Source organism: Paramormyrops kingsleyae, chromosome 13 (genome assembly GCF_048594095.1).
Source record: "Paramormyrops kingsleyae isolate MSU_618 chromosome 13, PKINGS_0.4, whole genome shotgun sequence".
NCBI classification, from domain to species: Eukaryota; Metazoa; Chordata; class Actinopteri; order Osteoglossiformes; family Mormyridae; genus Paramormyrops; species Paramormyrops kingsleyae.
This window is the reverse complement of record NC_132809.1, coordinates 14,163,840-14,182,585: the sequence shown is the minus strand read 5'-3', so window position 1 is coordinate 14,182,585 and position 18,746 is coordinate 14,163,840. Positions and strand designations below refer to the sequence as shown.

The 18,746-nt window shown below is 45.8% G+C and overlaps 1 protein-coding gene across 1 annotated transcript in view; it reads left to right on the top strand.

Moving 5' to 3' along the window:
* peak1 (pseudopodium-enriched atypical kinase 1) overlaps positions 1–18,746 on the top strand; it is a 94,375-nt gene that overhangs the window by 39,350 nt on the left and 36,279 nt on the right. The window contains exon 2 of the mRNA XM_023822797.2: positions 6,643–6,766. The gene's annotated coding sequence lies outside the window, so the exon portion shown is untranslated. The remainder of the gene's footprint in view (positions 1–6,642; positions 6,767–18,746) is intronic.

Below are 18,746 nucleotides of genomic sequence, written 5' to 3'. Positions count from 1 at the left end.
CCGGAGCCGTCCTCACAGTGCCGGGATAAACAGTCTCAGGTCTCTGTTATCGATGGGGAACGGGAGGCGGCAAACGAAAAGCCGACTGGGGGGATTCCAGGCGAGGAATTTCCTCGAAGCGCCTGGATTTGCACTGGCAGCCGACCAGGGAGGAACGGTAAGAGACTCCCGCTCTGCACGATGAGAGCTGACCCCCCTCCCCTCCTCCCCCTCTCAGTCGGGGTTTGCACATGAAGCTGGCAAGTGGTGGCTGCCCAGATACAGGCCGTGAGCTGAGCGCCAGTAGGGGGCCTCGCTGCCCACGCCGGGACGGCCCCCTGCCCTGCTTCTCTTTTCCCTTCTTATCCGTTTATCCTCCTCCCAGCGTCCTCTCATCTGCTCTTGTATTCATTCACTTCGGCTCTCATTCTCTCTCTATCTCTCTCTCTGCTCCCTCACCCCCTGTCTTAATAATGGGCTCTTAGTTGAATTATTGATGTGTGGGAAGGGGTGCCAGCGGGGGAGAGGGTCTCAGTTGACTGGGAGGTGCTGATGACCGGGCTTGTGGGACTGGGGGAGGACTGGGAGAGAGGTGGGGGGTTTAGGCCGGATCCCACACACTCCCTCTCTCCCATCCGGAGCTCTTCCTTATCACCCGGTGTCCTCACGGTATCCTGCCTCTAAGGAAGCACCCCATCCTCTGCTGTGGACCCGCCTCGTTTGTCTCTCTCTGGACCCGCAGCCCACGCTCTCACACAGAACCCGGCTGGGCCACGATCGGAGCACACACAAGATGAAGTGGCCCGTCAGCTCTGGGCTGCCCTGTAATTAAACAGGACTTGTGGCTTCCAGCAGGGGGGGGTGGGGGACTAGCGTGTTAATGAGGCTGGCGTGTGTTTGTTTACCTCCCCCGTGATTTATGGACACCTTGGCGGTAGCCGCCGTCCCGCGAGCTGCTCTGTTCACATGCTATAATTACGCGGTTCTGCGTAACCTGCAATATGTTTTCAGGCGGGTTGCAACACCGAAAACACTCCAAGGTGCTCAGACGTATCTCTGCATTATATTTTCTCACAATTCAAACCGGTGATGCATTTTTCTAAGAAGGTGCTCACTTTTTATTGAAAATGATGATTACAGTGTCTACTGCCTAAAAGTCTTCTGTCAAAAAAAAAATAAACCTCAAAGGATTGCAACTCTCTGACAAAGCCAGCGGGATCAAATCTATAGACACATATCATAAGGTACCAGCATTATTATTGTTATTATTGTTATTATTGTTATTGTTATTATTATTATTATTATTATTATTATTATTATTCAAAACGTCTCCAGCCTGTTTCCATTTCTTACTATTTCACTGTAAATAATGTGACAAATTTCATTAGAGAAAATTTTTTTGCCTAAGAATTTAGGATGAGCAAAGGAACTGATGCCCAGTCTTGTGGCTTGTAAGGACTTTAATCTTTTTCTTGATAGTAATTAAATGTTAACATAGTGGATTGTTATGGAAACAGAACCACATGGATGAAGCAATATAGCTTTAATGAAAAATAACCAAAAATAAACTTTTTTATATAGTCAATAACCGTTAAAAAGTGTTTTGTAATTTTCGATGGATTGTTCTGTTTAATCTCTTTTCCCTTTTTTTTCCATTTGTTTTTTTTTTGTTAATTTTCTTTTCAATATGACTTGCTGCGCTCAGTCAGTGAAATGATATCCCTCTCTGAATTTTTAATAGCTTTCAAAGGGTAGCAGGAAATAAAGCTTAAATGAGATATTTCTGGAGGTTGGGGGTATAACAGTTAAGGAATTTAAGCAGGTTGAAAGTCTGTAGTCTGAAATGCCTCCTGGGGGTAAATTGGTCTGCAATCCTTGCGAAAATAATCTAATCTTTGCTCTTGCAAACATCCAGATGCACTAAAGCATATAAAACTCTCATTCCGTTCCATGTGAACCAATTTGGATAAAAGCACGTGGTAATAAGTAATAGTGAAAAGCGTTAGCTGTAATGAGTATCGATCTCCCGTCCTCTGATATCCCAGCGAGAAATCAAAGCCCAGCCCTTTGCAGGGCTCTTTGTCTTTGAAGGAGCACGGCGCCCACTGCACGCCCACTGCACACCCACTGCACGCCCACTGCACGCAGACGAGGAGTCTGTCTCACCTTTCCCTTCGGGCTGGTCCATCCGCTCACTGTGCCGTTTTCATTGGTTTAGCAGGAACCCTTATCTGGAGTGACTAATACAGCCACCAGTTTTGGATTTTACACATCTTCGTAGGTGGCTGTTTGGTCACATCACCCCACCCTAGAGGTTTTCATCGAAACTTTGTAGTTACGGGTTTGTAGTACCGTCTGTAATTTCCTCCTGAAAACTTTATACCCCAATTTATTCTAACCCCCCCCCCCCCCCCATTTGCTTGGACAGCCACATACTGGGTTTAATGATGTTCTAGCCCTGCATGGGACCAGGTTACACCAAACTCATTATTGGGTACAGACTGTTCTACAATGATTACGACTTGCTGTGAGTAGGACACTCGGATTGTAATGACTAATAGTTTCTGTTTTATTTCATCCATGATGCTGTTTCGTATGACTTGCATAGTTGTACATGTGTCTAAGTAGTGCAACCGAGGTGGAACTTTCACGCATGTTCAGCAATGGCAGCGTACGTATTTAGCGTTCTTAACATAGTGTGGAAATGAGGCAATGGTTAAAAGTCCGTTATTCAAAAATAGGGGGGGAAGTAGCTTTATTTGCTTAGCTATTCCTAAAACATTTCACAGGGCCAGATTATCGGAAAGGGCATGAAGGAGAGAGTGATGGATGATCTGGCCACCTGGGTTGGGAGATCTGTCCTGGAAGGCTGCGGTAAAACAGTCACCAATAAAGGTGGTTCCCTGCTTTGGATAAACGCTTAGAAATCAAAAGAATGCAAATGAATCGTCTGCATGTTTGGCATCATTATCCGAATGTGATTTGTTCGCCCATTAAAATGCTACGAGTACGTCAAACTGTAAAATCGACCCTAGTGTAATCTACTAAGTATAAGCTATATCGGTAATTAACCTCACATTTTCTTTGGGTTTGCTCCTAGAGGCTTGTGTAATTATTTATATTTTCTGTTTTTAGTGAATGTTGCCGTGCCCTAGTGCTTCCTAGCTGTTCACAGGCCTACTGCTGATTCGATGAGCCCGTCCTTACTACAGACTCCCGTCGTTATGGTGACGGAGGATCAGGGTCCCACTGGAAAACAGTCTAGCGGTAGCTTTAGGTAGCAGGTGGATTCTGACACCATGTGCTCAGAAGATGGGGGGGAACGAGGACGGAGGACTCGCGGGAGGCAGGTTGTGCTCAATGGCCGTGAGTAATTGTGGTTATAAATACATCTGATGTCTTGGTGTGTAGTAGGGATGGGTCTTCCTCATTTCCCATGAACGGGCAGAGCAGACTCACACGATTCTGGGCATTCTCACAATTTTTAATTGAATCACTGGGAGGCTGCATTGGAAATTACCTGATCGTGGGAGAAGTTAATATATCGCTCTCCAGGCTTTTCTAGTGTGACATATGAGTTTTCCTCTTCATTTTTGTTCTTGTGTGTGATGGTGAGGATTTGTCTAAAAAAAAAAACCGTGTGCCCTGTACTGCAGCTATAGTGAAACCTGTGAAGTTCAGGACACGATGGTCGTACAATAATTCTCAGTGATTATAAGTGTCCTGCTGGTTGCCGGCACGCTTCCTTTTAGCATGGGGCTCCGTTTGTAGTGATAAGGCCATAATGCTATGCACATTGCGCTTTTGGGCTGTCTGCGCTTTGTATAGTCCAGGCAAATTTGTCACAAGAGTGGAAAAATTGGGGCATTTTCCATGCAGAATTCACCCCTAAGTCCTGGAGCGTCGATATAAATGTCGTAATGGCTTTGGGATTCACGGTATATTAGGGCCTGATATTGAAGATATAATTTCCATCCTGATGCCCCTGTATGTATGTGATGGGTTGAGAAATGACCAAAGTGGGTGAGCTTCGAAAACATTAGTGAGCGCTGCCTTTCGGACAAAGTGGTACATTTACTGTAATGTGTATTGATCCTCTGCTGGGTTGAAATCTTCTAATAACCCAGCGGAAAAGTAATAAGATATCTTAACATGTCTCATTACTGGAAATGTCTCTTCAGCTGTGAGGCCTTTTAAAGTGGGGGTATGCTTGGGGGGGTGGGGGGAAAGGATGGTTTGTCAGGAGCGCACCGCCAACAAATGGCCACGTCATGGGGTCAGAATGGCGTCCGGGCTGTGGCTCTTGCTCCCAAGTCAGGCGGCACTGGGTAGCTCATGTCGATGGAATATGAAGCATTTGGAAACCCTAGCCGACCGTCCTGGGGTGGGGGGGGGGGGGGGGGGGGTACGCAGTTCTGGAATATCTGGAGAGTTCTAACGGGAAGGGGTGATGGAGGTGGAGTCAGAAGCTTGTAAACATGTTGTCCTTTGACTCGCCCTGCACGTTTAGAAGCGTGTAAAGATGTGTGTGTAGATGTGTGTGTAGATGTGTGTGTAGATGTGTGTGTAGATGTATGTGTAGATGTATGTGTAGATGTGTGTGTAGATGTATGTGTAGATGTGTGTGTAGATGTGTATGTAGATGTATGCGTAGATGTATGTGTAGATGTGTGTGTAGATGTGGCCAGCCTCTCACCCATCCTAAGGCCTCCTCCTTCCCCGGGGGCCGCTGTGAACACGCGTCTTATGAAGGCATCGGCGCGCTCCGTTTCCGAGCCTCATCTGTGTGGGATCGGTGACGATGGCTCACGGGGAAGACTCGGTGTCAGTATTCTGCATGCCCGACTGCAGGTGACAGCAATACACCCCAGGGAAGATTTCTATTCAGAAGGAAGAACAATGGGTCTGAGGCTCAGGCTGTAGGTGTCTGGCACACAATTCGCAGCTGACATATCTGCCATTCCTCAGCTAGCTGCGGAGATACCGTGAAGGTATCATTACCCATCCACCGGGGTGCCTTAAACCCCCTAAAGGGGTGCACTGACCCTTGGGTGGGGTTCTCAGAGTCCCAGGAGCAGAAGCTGAGTGGATGGGGCTAGTCCACCCCCCCCCCAACTTCCTAACCCCTTACCTGAGCTTGCCTTCCCGTGAGCTAACTTTTTCACCCTTGACTTCAGGGTTGTGGCAGCACCAGCTGACACCCTACTTAGGGTGGGGGGGGGGGGGGTTGGTAGAGAAGTAGCTAGCTTTTGTTGTAGTTTATCCTACACCCCCACCACATATTTCTCGCTCCTCTCCCCTTCTGTTGGGGTTGCCCGTTATAAAAGTCACACCCCTGCCTTGTTAAGCATTCGCATGGCCCCCGAATGTTCAATAAAAGGTAATAAAACTCAGAGGGGGGCAGCAGTATCGCGCTTTTACTGAACCACGAGGCCTCCCTTCCCTTGAGGGAAATGATGGGTGATGATAATTACAAGATGGAAGGCAATGTTGGAGTATTCGCCTTGACAGAGGTAATAATATCGCAGTAATGACAGAATCTCCAAGCCCAGGGGTCTTCGTATCACAAACCAGGCGATGCTGAGGCCCTTTAACAGAGTTCACCTGCTTCTGGGCGGCGTTGTCCTGCGTCGGAGCTCAACGAGACTGCTCTGTCACATGACACCCTCGCCAACATGATTCACACCCCCCCCCCCCCCATTAGGAACAAAATGTATTTATGTTACCAATACGTTTTTATGGGAAACAAATTAAACATTTTTATGTGAACCATAGAAGGCCTTCACTGTTGATTGTGAAGGAAATCAATGCAACGACAGGAAGTGACATCACTTATCCAGACCCAATATTGCAAGAACCTTTGGTAATATTTAACTCAGATGAAGTAATAATATAGGAATGTCAGCAGTGAATACAGTCAGTCCTGTGTAATGCAATTACTCATGGGACTGTAATTTTTAGCAGCATAACATCACTGTTGGTGTTATACATTTTCAGCGCTACGCTATTGGCAATATTTAGCTGAAGGCACTGTTTTGAGCATGGTGGCCTGCTAGCAGAAAATCACCATGAAGTCTTCAGGATGGAGGGTGTGACATTGCCTGTAGTGTTTCAGGGGTTAATTTATTCAAAGCTGATGGCACTGATACAGGAAATTGCAAACCCAGAGGCGTGTGATTCTTTTCACCTGTTCAGATAATGCAATCGTTCACGTCGCTCCCCCCCCCCCTCCCCCCAACCTTCCCCATCAGTTGTTCACCTCAAACACTGTGGCAAGGTCACTCACTCGCAAGATGGCCTATTTTGGAGTTTATGAAATTAGCTGCAGAAATCAGTGTCATTATGTGTCAGCAGCATTTTTTGGACAGGGGGACATTCTTTTGCTCCTGCTTTTGCTCTCCGAATCTGAGATTGGGAGAAGAAAAACACAGACACACACACACACACACATGCATGTGTGGAAGACCTGCCACCTCAGTGCCCAAGAGTCCTGTCTGGCGGGTGACGGCCGTGTCAGATGCTGGCATAGATAAATGCCCCACCACCGGGGGGGTGGGGGGTGGGAGAAACAGGATGTCCTCCCCTCCCCCCCACCAACCCCCATCCCAGGCCATGGTGTGCAGTCCTGGCCCACCCTCACTGCCGTCTGTGTCTCTCCCCCAGGCTGCAGGAGACGGGAGTGTGAGAGGAACGGAGGTCTCAGCCCAGCCACAAGGAGCCTGTAATAAGGAGATAAGGAGCTGAAGATCAGCAGGAACTCTGAGGGCCGCCTGAACCTCTCTACCCCGTAAGTCACCCCGGTATCGGTCACCTCTGTGTGTACATGTCTGACAGAGAGCTACAGAAAGAGCTCTGCCATAGCTAGAATTTTGTGTGTTACTGCGATTGGCTAAAATCCGCTTTGGCACGGGGATATGGGCGGAGCATGATGAAGCGGCATGGTCACATGATGTCATGTGTCTCTTACGAACATAAATACTTTATTACAGACAGATAATGAAGTATTGCCCTGAAGTATCGTTCTGCTGTTGGGCTAAGAGGTGTCGATGCTGTGAAGCATGCTGCGACTTTTCCCATTTAGCAAACACGATGTTCTCCTTTCCTGGCGCGATCTTCTCTCTGTCAGTAGTCTGGTGAGTAGCCTGTGTTTTCACTGTGCTACGGTGCACATTCAGCCAGTCCTTTCATGTCAGAGTAGAAGATGTTAGTTAAAATTAGAAAACATTAACATACAGTGAAGTCTGATAATTACTCGCATTGCCATCCCTTGGAGTGTGTAAATCAGGACTCTGCCGGCCCGTGGAGGACGGGCTCCCCCTTTGAGTCTGGTTCCTCCCGAGGTTTCTTCCTACTGGGGAGTTTTTCCTTGCCACTGTTGCCTCTGGCTTGCTCTCTGGGGGCTTTGGGTAGCGCTTTGAGACAGTGTAATGTTGTGAAAATACAAATAAAGCTGAACTGAAACTGAACTGAATTGACAAACATTGGCTTTTACCTGCATAACCAGACACATTTCCCTATCCAGAGTAAATCCTACAGACGCACTGTGTACTGTAACAGCTGATTTTAAAATCACACCTAACCTTCCACTGTCTTAAGAGTAAAACGGACGCAGCCCTGCAAACGCGTGTGTAGCAGAGTGCCTACTGTTAATCCATTCTTTTAGATTTTTAAGTAACATCCCTCACACGTTAATCGCTGGGCCTCCCCTCTATCTTTCAGGGTTCTAACATTTTTATGAACTTACGTGTTCGGAGTAGCTAAAAAGGAGGAAATCCAACGTGAGAGTGTTTACTGCAAAAACAACATGTGCATCATAAGGCAGATTCCTGCAATAATAGCTTGCATGATACATAAAATGATGCCCCTTTCAGTTCTGTTTATGGTCAGTTCCCATGTTGTTGGAAGTCAGTGGGACCCTTCTGATTTGGTGACTCAGCTGTTGATGAAAGAAAAATTAAATTGTGGAACATTGAAGATCAACTCATCGGGATGCAGAGGAGTTCTGACAATCATTTCTGCCATTTTAAAGGGGACAGAGGCTGATAATAGCCGTTTTGAAGCTGACACACAAAAATCTCCCCCTTGGCTCAAGAGGCGTCACGCTTTCCATCGAAAATAAAGTGTATGATGAGGCACTGTTTTCAGGCAAGCCCAAGTGTCAAGCTAACAGTAATTAAATACTCCTTTTATAGACTTGAACCTTTTCTTCAAAGCAGACCTAAGACTAGTGGGCAGCCATCCTGTTTGTGACACATTTATTTTTTGAATTTGTGCTTTCAGCCGTAGAGGGAGCAAAGAAAATAGTGCAGAGATGAGGTTAAGGGGACCTCCGTACACGTTTCTGAAGCGCTAACAAAGACACTCTTTGTTGTCTATAACACAGTGAGCACAGCCAGCTTTATGCAATATTAGATTGCATTAGCAGTAACAGGTAATGTATTGGTTTTGGGCTTGTTGCAAAACGACTGCTATTTCAAGTGTCAGGAGGGCTATTGTCTAACATTAGATTGGTCCTGGTCAAGTGTAGGGGTTTTATTACCTGTATCGTTGGTGAATGATGACGATATAGGCATCAATGAAAGGAAAAAGTTGGTTTTGATGTTGGGGATTGATTAGCAATAGGCCTGTATAAGTGTTGGGGTAGAGATCAGATTAGCCAATGGGATGGAAGAGACAGGGATCCTGTTCCATTTGCATACCTCCTGTGTAGGGCTACTGTGTTCCATAAAAAAATCTGGTTATATTTGTCTGTATTAATGAGGCAGGTGTGAGGATAATGAATATTCAAAGACTGCTGAATCAGGACGGGTCTCTAACCAGCGAATCAGATTTTTCTTACCATTGGATGGCATTGACGTGGCCCTATTAATATCAAAGACTGTTTTCTTGTGGGATTTCACGTGTCCCACGTCAACGCGCTAGTTTCCTAATGTCGGCCATCCACTGTACATTTCAGTTAAAGTCTTAGATTATAATTCACCATTTTGGCCCACTTGTGCTGTTAGGAGCAAACTCTGAGGTTAATGTGATGCAAGATGATGTGTAGGTCTAAAACCTCCTCCGTTTGGGTTCATTAGATTATTTATAGATCCATATACTGGCTGTTTTCTGAGTTTTTATACATCTGACGACTTTATAGATGAATGTTCTTGGCAGTCACGTTGAGTGAGTGCATGCCTATTAACTGTTCTTTCTGCCTTTGCGTAGGTCTATCTTATTCATACGTCTTCATTTGCTCTTATATGTTGCCTTTGACCACTGACAGCTGTGATGTGGTACTAGCACTGAGACATCAGTCATTTTGCGATAGCTCTTAATGCATGTGCATTATGCTGCATTACACAAAGTACTTTGGTAAAGATGTTTTAGGGCAATTTGTAGAGTGTTTTCCATGTGAGAAACGGTCTCTTGGTGTGTGACAGTGTTTTAGTTTAAGGGTTGGGCTGTAGCTATTCAATATTCACAAAGCAGCATATTAAATGTTGTTTTTCCTCCAGTTTTTTAAACTGACGTCATGCGCTGCCTGGGTCGTACTGTATTTTCAACTTTGGGGACCCACAGTCTGTCCACGTTTTTGTTCTCTCCCAGCTCCCTGCCAGACAGTCCACATTTTTGCTTCCGTGGAGGGAGCAAAAACACGGACTGTCTGTGGATCCCCAAGGAACGGATTGGGAAACACTGGCCTATTGACATTCTGTAGGTGTCGACTGGACATAAGCCGTCCCAAACACCTCTGCCAGCTCTCTGCGAACATTCAGATGGGCTTTATTTGATGGGGCAGGGCTAGATGACGGTCAGGGTTAGACGTATGCGGCGGCTGTTATACGGTCTTCAATGATGTAAGTTGATGTAATGTGAGGTGAAAGACCCAGCAGATTTAATACCTTCAGGGCGTGTACAGTGGAAGCTAAATAATCATTGCAATTTTGCAAAACTTCACCGGCACTATTTGAATACATGTATAAATGATACGTGGCTTATAAAATCTTTATGTAGGTCTTCATAGCAAGGTTTAGTCTTCAGCTTGGTCTTTTACGCTGGGGTGGGGGGCATAGATTACAGCAGAGTCAAGGGGGCAAAGTTTGTGGTGCTGATCCGTTCCACCTGTCCATCATTCTCCACCACGTGTATAAACTCATGTTTTGTTCTGTATTTCGGTTAAACCCTGAAAATCCCCCCATCTGCACCCAGTTGTCTTTTTCTTGTCCCAGCTAAAATGGCTCTTTCAATTTCTTGCGGTTTATCTGCCATCAGTTCTGCCCCTAACCTGATCCCCGCCACCTATGAAAAGGGACCGAACTCCCTTAAAATAAAGGTCCCTTTCCCTGCCCTCCCTCACCTTCCCCATCCCACCCCAAGACCCCCTCCTTCCTTTCTTTTGGAAGAATGGCTTTATTTGACAGATCTATGTAAATGAAGCAAGGCAGTTATTCTTTAATGCACCGCTGTGTTTTTGAAACATGCCATCCATTTTCAGAAGAGGAGTGCGCAGGACGAGCTCCAAGATTAAATCAACTAAGCAAGTGGATGCATTGGGCGCTGGCAGAATCCTTCCCATAATTCAGTTTTAGAGTTCGCTCCACATTCATCTTCCACCCGTCTTGTTCGGGGTCGGGGTGGGGGGTGAGAGGCTATAGCAGGGAGCTCAGGGTATAGTTACAAGGCTGGGGTGCACTCTGGCTGGGATGCCAGGGACTGGGGGATTCATGAAGTACTTTCTCAAGCTTAATGATGAATTTGTTCATTAAAACTGAGTTTAAGTTTAGCACAGACTCAATTGCTGCCAGCATCGAAACGCAGGTTGGCACATTAAAGAAGGATTTCCATGTACTCTTTGACAGGGCCACTCATGAGGGTGACCAAGGTTAACGAGTGATTCTTAAGCTACCAGACGCATTGCACACAGAGTGCCAGTATATACACATACATCTTCTTTCTCTGCACAAGGGTTGCATGGCGACAGCTTACAGCCTATACAGGATAAGGCAGTTCACGTTGTTAATCACGTTTATAGTGCATAGCAGCTCTCACGTCTACACGGCCGAAGTTTGAATGTGCTGTGTTTGAAGATTAAGGGTGTTAAAGATTCCTGCAGTGGGGGTGTTTTGTAAATTCAGTAAATATAAGTCTTATAATGACACATATTCAGGATGCAGTTCTGAACAGACCCGCTGTTAATGGGTCTTTGTTCTGTGGTCCATAATGCTATGGAGTGGCGCGGGCACTAATTCTCCCTGCTATATGTGCTTTTTTTTGCTCTTGAGATCTTCATTCCCAGTGGTTCCCCTAATTGGCTTAATAATGTAATTAATTAGATGACTTAATTACTCTTGCTCCAGGCTTGAAAGCTGACTGTAATTATAGCGGTAGCTAGCTCTGTGCCATCTTGACAGACTAGAATTTCTTGTCTTCAAAATGATGACAATCTGACATGGGGGGGCGGGGGGGGGAATGGAGAAATTAGGCTTTGGGTTCAAAGCTGTCCGCAAAAGTGCCAGCAAAATTATCTTTTCGAATTAGACATGTGATCTCAGGGAGTATCTTTTTCTGTCCCCATAAAGAGATGCTCCAGATTAGTATTCCTTAAAATGACACCTCACATGGAAAGCAGCGTTGCAGAGTGTGTGCTCTGGGTAAGTCATTATACATTTCCAGTTGAGATAATGTCTCTGGGTTCGGTTTGACCATTTGATTAAATCAAGAAGTTGGATGTCGTGCTGGGTGCACTATTGGGGGCTACATGCATCTCTGTAATTAGCTGTGCCTATATGTACGCCCCCCCCCCCCAGATCCCAGAGTTCCCATGGTGTCACTGTCATTCAGGACTGATTTATTGCATCATTATACCTGTATTTATTCTGACAAAGCGCTGTTTAATTCATAAGTGAACAAATAAGAAATAGACGGCCTTGGTCTTACTACACTCCAGCTATAGCTCTGAAAAAGATTAGAACTGCAAAGTTTGCAGGTAAATAGGACCATATTTTTTGTAGTTTTCTGCATTGCCCTGAATACATGTTGTTATTTTGCATCATTACCGTGATAAGAGAGGGTCTGGCCATTATGTTTAGTAAGTTTTTTGGGGCTGGGGGGGGGCAGGGGGTATTGATAATGATTCATCATCGTGTAAGAACTGGATTCCTGACTGATACAATATCCTGTTAAGAAGGAGGCTTTACAGCTGCTTTCAGTCACTGTCTGCTTGGTCTTCCTGTCCAGGTTGGTCTGCGTGCTGGTGGCATGGAGGGCCAGCAGGCCACAGAGAAGGCCTCTCAGCTGATGGTATTTGGGCTTCGAAGCCTCAGAGGCAGAGCCTCTGTCAGGGACAGCAAGCGCAGAGTCACTCGTGCCCGTCGGCCGCAGACCTCGCGCTTTCTCAGGCATGTCCGGACATGTGAACCAGGCGATGTTTGGGCTCTGGAGAACAGCAGCTTCTCCAGGGTGCAACTTTGGTTTTAGCCAAAGGAAAACGTTACATTGTAGGAAAACGCGTCCTCAATATGGCTTTGTGCGTTTGCTGTAGGTGAGTACGCAGTAACAGAGGTTCTGATTCTCGTTGGAAGAGTACTTCAATTGTTTCTACAAGTGGAATATTATGTAGTATATACATTGTATGTGTGTGTGTGTGTATATATATATATATATATATATATATATATATATATACACACAAAACACACACAGACAACCATATAAAGTCATACATTTATGGTATCAGAATAATGGCTAATAAATTGTATGCTGTGAATTTGTAGAAGCATATTTTAGGGTTTGGGTATAAAAATATGTCAAAGATTTGTGTCTGACATTTTCGACTAAAATCTTAAGTAAATGTCAGCATCCATTATCTCTGATTCTTATAGCTAGTGTTTAGTTTTATGGCTCTGTTTGGTGCTTTTGTGTCCACACGTGCCTGTGTTTTTGTACTTATTACATTGTGGGAACCATATTTCCCCACAATGTGATTAACAACCTGTAAATGTTTACCTTTTGGGTAAACATTTTTCCGGTTCCCAGAAGCATAACCTCGATTTTATAAAAAGCAATCTGTGAATGCAATCAAAAACTAAAAATGCCAAAAGTCTTGTATTTTGTGTGGTTATTTATGGTTAAGGTTAGGGCTGGGTAGGGTTAAGGGTGTGATTGTTGTGATTTGGTTTATCCATATGAATGGAGAGTCCCCACAAAGATGTAGATACTTGTGTGTGTGTTTGTGCTGTCTATCACTATACTCTGTGTGTGTGTGTGTGTGTGTGTGTGTGTGTGTGTGTGTGTGTGTATGTGTGTGTGTGTGTGTGTGTTTGTGCTGTCTATCACTATACTTTGTGTGTGTGTTTGTGCTGTCTATTACCATACTCTGGATCTCATGCTATTTGCAGGATGCATCGGGGGGGGGGGGCAGCAGCAAAAACTTGCAAGCTCTTTTTTTCGTGCGATGGTAAACACAGTAGAGGAATGTTATTTCTCTGGCTGAAGATGATTTTAACAGTCACAGCTGAAATGTCTGCCCGCGAGACAGAATGTCTCAGACGTGCAGGAATGCAGAACTGTTCCACGTCTGTCAGGCCCTTAGAGGGGCCTCAGGCAGGGGGAATCTCCACCGTAAGAGCCAATCAGATACCTTCCCTGAAGTGATGCTGATAGAGGCGACCAATCGGATCCCTTTCCCAAGGGGGATAGCAATGCAACAGCTAATTGAATCACTTTCCCAAGGGTTAGTTTGCACACAGTTGACTTCAAGAGCAGTAACACCCTTAGGGGAGCAAAAAATAAAAATGTGTGCAGAAATAGTTGAATGTCCACTTCCCAGCTAGGTAACAGAGTGTTAACAATTAGTAAATAGATAGAATGTGCAGTTGATTTTTGTGAACACCATTATTTCCAAATGGAAACATACCTGACTTGTTTAAATACACATTAGATCATGCCAATTGCGACATGGATACACCAGAGAAACTGTTTGCAGTGTGATTTATTTGTTTGAAACGAGCCGTGACGTTGAATACTGTCCAGGTTTCTGTATTTCTGCCCCCCCCCCCCCCCCCATTCGCACCATAAAGACCAATCCAATGGGAGTAGTTTTCCTCGCTGTATCTGGTGACCACAGAAGCCTTTTCGAGTGACATCCCCAGTGTATCATCGTCATTCGTTTTGTCACATCGACACATGTTTTTTTCGGTCCAGTAGTAGCTCATATGCATGATCGTTTGTAGTAGCGCAGCCAGGAAGCTGACCTCTGAAGTTTCACGGCCTCTCCCTGATTCGCAGAGCACCTGACATGTAACAGACTGTGAGAGCACCACTCAGTAACACTCTGTGCTCCTAGCAACCGCTGCCAAGACCACAGGAAGGCATTGCAACAGAGCTGAGCCAACTTTAGCTCCTTGTTTTTCACCGAGAAGGAAGTTGCACGGCAGTCCTGCTGCTGGGCATTTTTGGCCGAACTGAGCAGGCAGCCGCCACAGACCTGGACAGAGTAAGAATTGTTTATATGTCACTCTTAATTCTGCTATATTTATTTTACAGAGATTTCTCTGCTCAGCTGCTAAGAGATCAGTGAAAATTATAAGCTCAATAGGCAAGCGGAATACTGACACAGGTATACAGATCAGTAGGTCCCTGTGAGTGGTCTGATTTTTTTTTTCCATTGATTATTCATTAAAAAACTAGGTTAATGCCTTTAATTACATGTTTCTCAGATGTGCCTGTCCTTCATGTCCTTAGTATTCACATATTATCAGACTGACCACGACTGTGGTAAATACTTCCTTACTGTTTCGTTTCCGCGACAAACAGGTCAAAATGTAGCCAAACATCAGGGAGTTTCTACAATCTCTGTGCCTCGGGGCTGTGACTTGACTGTCTCACCGCACTGGTCCCACCGCAGCGGTGAGGGTAGCCCAGCTGCACGTGGTGCAGAGTTAACCGAGAACAAAAGGCATGAGAAATGAGAGCCGTTTAGCCGATAGCCTCTTGGAGTCTCTTGGAGGGTGGCCTGGCATTGGACCTGTTTAAAGACCGTCAGCACAAAGGATGCAAAAACTTGTGTTTTGCTTTGGTTGGGGGATGGTGATTATCCTCCCTGAGCATCCAGTTAAGCAAACAGGGGGCAGCACTGCCAGAATCAGTCTGTTTGTGGGGCAGAACGCTGCTGTGGGCAGAACCAGTCACATGGTTTATAAGAGGACCCTTAGCGGGAATTAGCAGGAAGGAGAGCCTGTGTAATGAGGCAGTCGGAGGAAGAGAGCTTTGCATTGTCAGGAGAAGCACTCTAGTGTCTCGCGGACAGCGGTTCTCTTCGTGCCAAATGGGGCTGGGGATAAACGCAACATTATAACCAGACGTAGATTAAGTCAGATGCACATCTTTCCATGAGAGGGCAGGAACAGTGCGGGGAACAGGAGACGGTGCTGAGGAAGGATATGCTTGGGGGGGTTCCTGGGCAAGTGGGAGTATCCGCAGGACACAGCAGATGGTGACAGACACTCAGGCTGCTCCGTGTCCCCTGCAGCCACTATGGCCCACGTGTTCAGCGCATACAGAAGCCAGTTTTCTAAATGGACTTGGACTGCCTTTGAAAAGCTTATTGTTTAGCATTCTACTGCATTTTACTGCAATTACCCCTAAACAATGTATATAATCATCTAATGGAGGTTGGATGTTGCTTGGTGGGTTTAGATGCTGTACCTGTGATCAGAAGGTCATGGTTTCACATCCCAGGGTTGGCAGAGTGATTGTACCCCTGAGCAAGGCCCTGAACTCCCAGTTGTTCCAGGGACTGCTTGGCCTTTTCTCCAAAATGTACGTCACTTTGGGTAAAAGCATCTACTGAACAAATAAAAATGTCATGAAGGGCTGTGAAGGAAAAAGCTCCGCAGCCCTGTGGTTGTCCTTCCACCACAATGAGCATGTGTGTACGTATTCCTGGGCCAGCCACGTATATGCTGAAGATAACCAGAGAACTCCTACATCAGGGGTCTCTAACTCCGGTCCTGGAGCGCTACCGTCCAGTAGGTTTTCTATCATACCCGGCATCTGATGAGCCACACCTGTTCTCAGGTAAATACCAGGAGCAGGTGTGGCTCATCAGAAGCCAAATGGGACAGAAAACCTACTGGATAGTAGCTCTCCAGGACCGGAGTTGGAGACCCCTGTCCTACATCCTATCAGCTTCTAACCAACATACGGTCTGTATTGAACATGTTGATCCCTAAAACGCATCGGATCAACTGGAAAGACACGCAGAGTTAATCCTCACAGCAGTGTTTACTGATGCAGGTCGTCGTTGCTTGTGTGCAAATTATGGGATCCATCATTGTTTGCCCTTCTGAGGATGACAGTAGCTGGGGAATGTCTGGGACTGGTTGTCCGAGAGTCACCCAGCCCAGTGCTACGCTATCATTTGATCTTCAGAATGCAACAGCTCGCCGAGAAGGTTTCTTAGCAGCGAATGTAAGCAGCACAGCTCCAATATTGCTGATGTAACCCATCCATCGATCTTCCATGACTGTATAGCTAATGCAGGGTTATTGTGAGCCCGTTCCAGGAAGCACAAGGCAGAGGAAATGCTGAGCAGCCTGCAGGGCACAGGGCACAAAGACACTCACACTAAGGGAGGAATCTGAAACGCCTGGTGGAAACCCATGTGAACATTTGTAGAACACATGACATAGAACCGAGGATCAGACCTTCAAACCTGGAGGTGACCCGCTCTCATGTTCTTTAGTATCATTATTATATAAATTGACTAACTCTCTTTCCTGTGAGAATCTGCATGTGACGTTCTGTCCTTAGGGGACAGGGACATCAGTGTTTGTAAGTTTACTCATCTGGCTGCATGATGCAGCCCCTTTAGGGTTCGGCCCCCGTCCTTGGCCTGGAAGCCCCTTCCTTCAGCGTCAAGGCGTAGCCCCGCTATCCCTGCGGAGCCTCTGCCTGCCACAGCATCGTGCAAGGAAAGTTTATTTATAGAGCACATTTTCATGCATGAAGCAATTTGAAAGTGCTTTGCATAAAAGGCATAGAAGATAAAAAGTAAGGATATAAGAGGAAACAAAGAAGATAAAGTGAAACAAAATTAAAAATGGAAATAGAGTAACAAAAGAGTATAAAATAAAGGAATTTTAGATATCAAAATGACTAAGGTTGGGTTACACATATGGTCTATTGGGGAGTCAGTTCCAGCTGTGGGCTGTATAGTGGCCAAAAGTCATTCCATCATTTTAGGTTTGAACTTTGTAGCAGTTGAATTATTGGGACTGTCAGAGAACGTTGCAGGTTCACATCCCGGAGATGCCTGAGTGAATATCCAGATGTGTCATTTTGGACGAAAGGCGCATAAGTAAATTCATCCTAAGTAAGACACGGCAGAATAAACATCTTTGTTGTGTCCCCCCAATACCGATAGACAAGACACCGAGGGGGGGTGGGGGGGGGGGATTCTTGGACAGCTGACAAATGGCATTTCCCACACCTAGATCTTCTTATAGACCATGGTGGTTAAAGGAACGCATGTAGATTCTTGGTAGATCGATGTGGCTGGTTCATGTGCTGCAGCGTGTCATCTGGAGTCTCTGCGTCAGACTGGAAACTGAGACACTCAAGTGCATGTTTTTGCTTTTAATTTCTAGGCTAAAATAGAAAAAAAAACACAATAATCCAACTAGGTGTTTTGATAGCCTCCAATCCAGACAGAATTCCACTCGACGTTTACGATTCCAAGCGCCACACTTCATTTCTGACATTTCCTGGGAATGCTGTCCTTTGGGAATTAATTAAAACAAAAATGGGACCACAACATAGGGTGTGAATAATTATAATGTGACCTCATAACTCTTCCCATTTCAACCTAAACAGCTCTGACTTATTATCTGTCTCAATGATTTATGTTGTTTAACAGACTCTCGTGTCCTGGGGTAAATTATTGTCAGACATGTGGGTGTTCCAGTTGAGACTTCTCCCACTGGCAGCACTGTACGAGTGTGTATCACTTTCAGCTCTGGCACCTCCCACTGTCACCATGACGACAGCTCTCATATCGACAGATTGCTATTGGTTCAGCATTTTGTCGCACCCCCACGCTGGCACACTCATTTTTGGGGTTAGTCCATTTTCACCAGCTTACTTAATATGCATCCCTGCCAAGCTGTAATCAGAGCTCCTCCACTGCATGTTGCTCATTAGCACCCCCTGCAGGCCATGGCTGGAGAAGGAATACCCTGGTAGCCTCACAGGCTCACACGCTACTGCCATATTCTCCACTGGCTTTGTTCTCTAGTGGCTGGTGGGCACCGGTTCAGACAGTACGTGCTCAGTGTGAATCTGAATCATTCTGGCACATTGGTGCCAGGACGTGTCATTGTGTTAGAGGATGTATTAGAGGAACAAGCAAAGAGGCGACACTGTCACACACCCGAATCAGCCGCTGATCCAAAAGCGGAAAGGATTTTTTTCAGCACAGAATGTTCAATGGTGCCGTCTTCTTGTATGTGTATGTATATGTGGCTGCCATATGACTGACAGTTCTGTCTGGAGTGTTGAAATGTTTAGTAAGTTTAATTTGCAGTGTTGTTTAGTCCAGGGATGGGAGAATCTTGACAGAGTAGGTGATGTGGGAGGGGGCCATAAGTAGATGGGGAGGGGGCACTTACTATCTAGTAAAGAGGCTTGAAGACTAACTCTTTGCTTGGATCCCCTTTCACTGCCTGCTTACAAAGTTTGTGACTGATTAGACTGCGATTGGTTAGGAGCTGAGAGATCTTTACGGG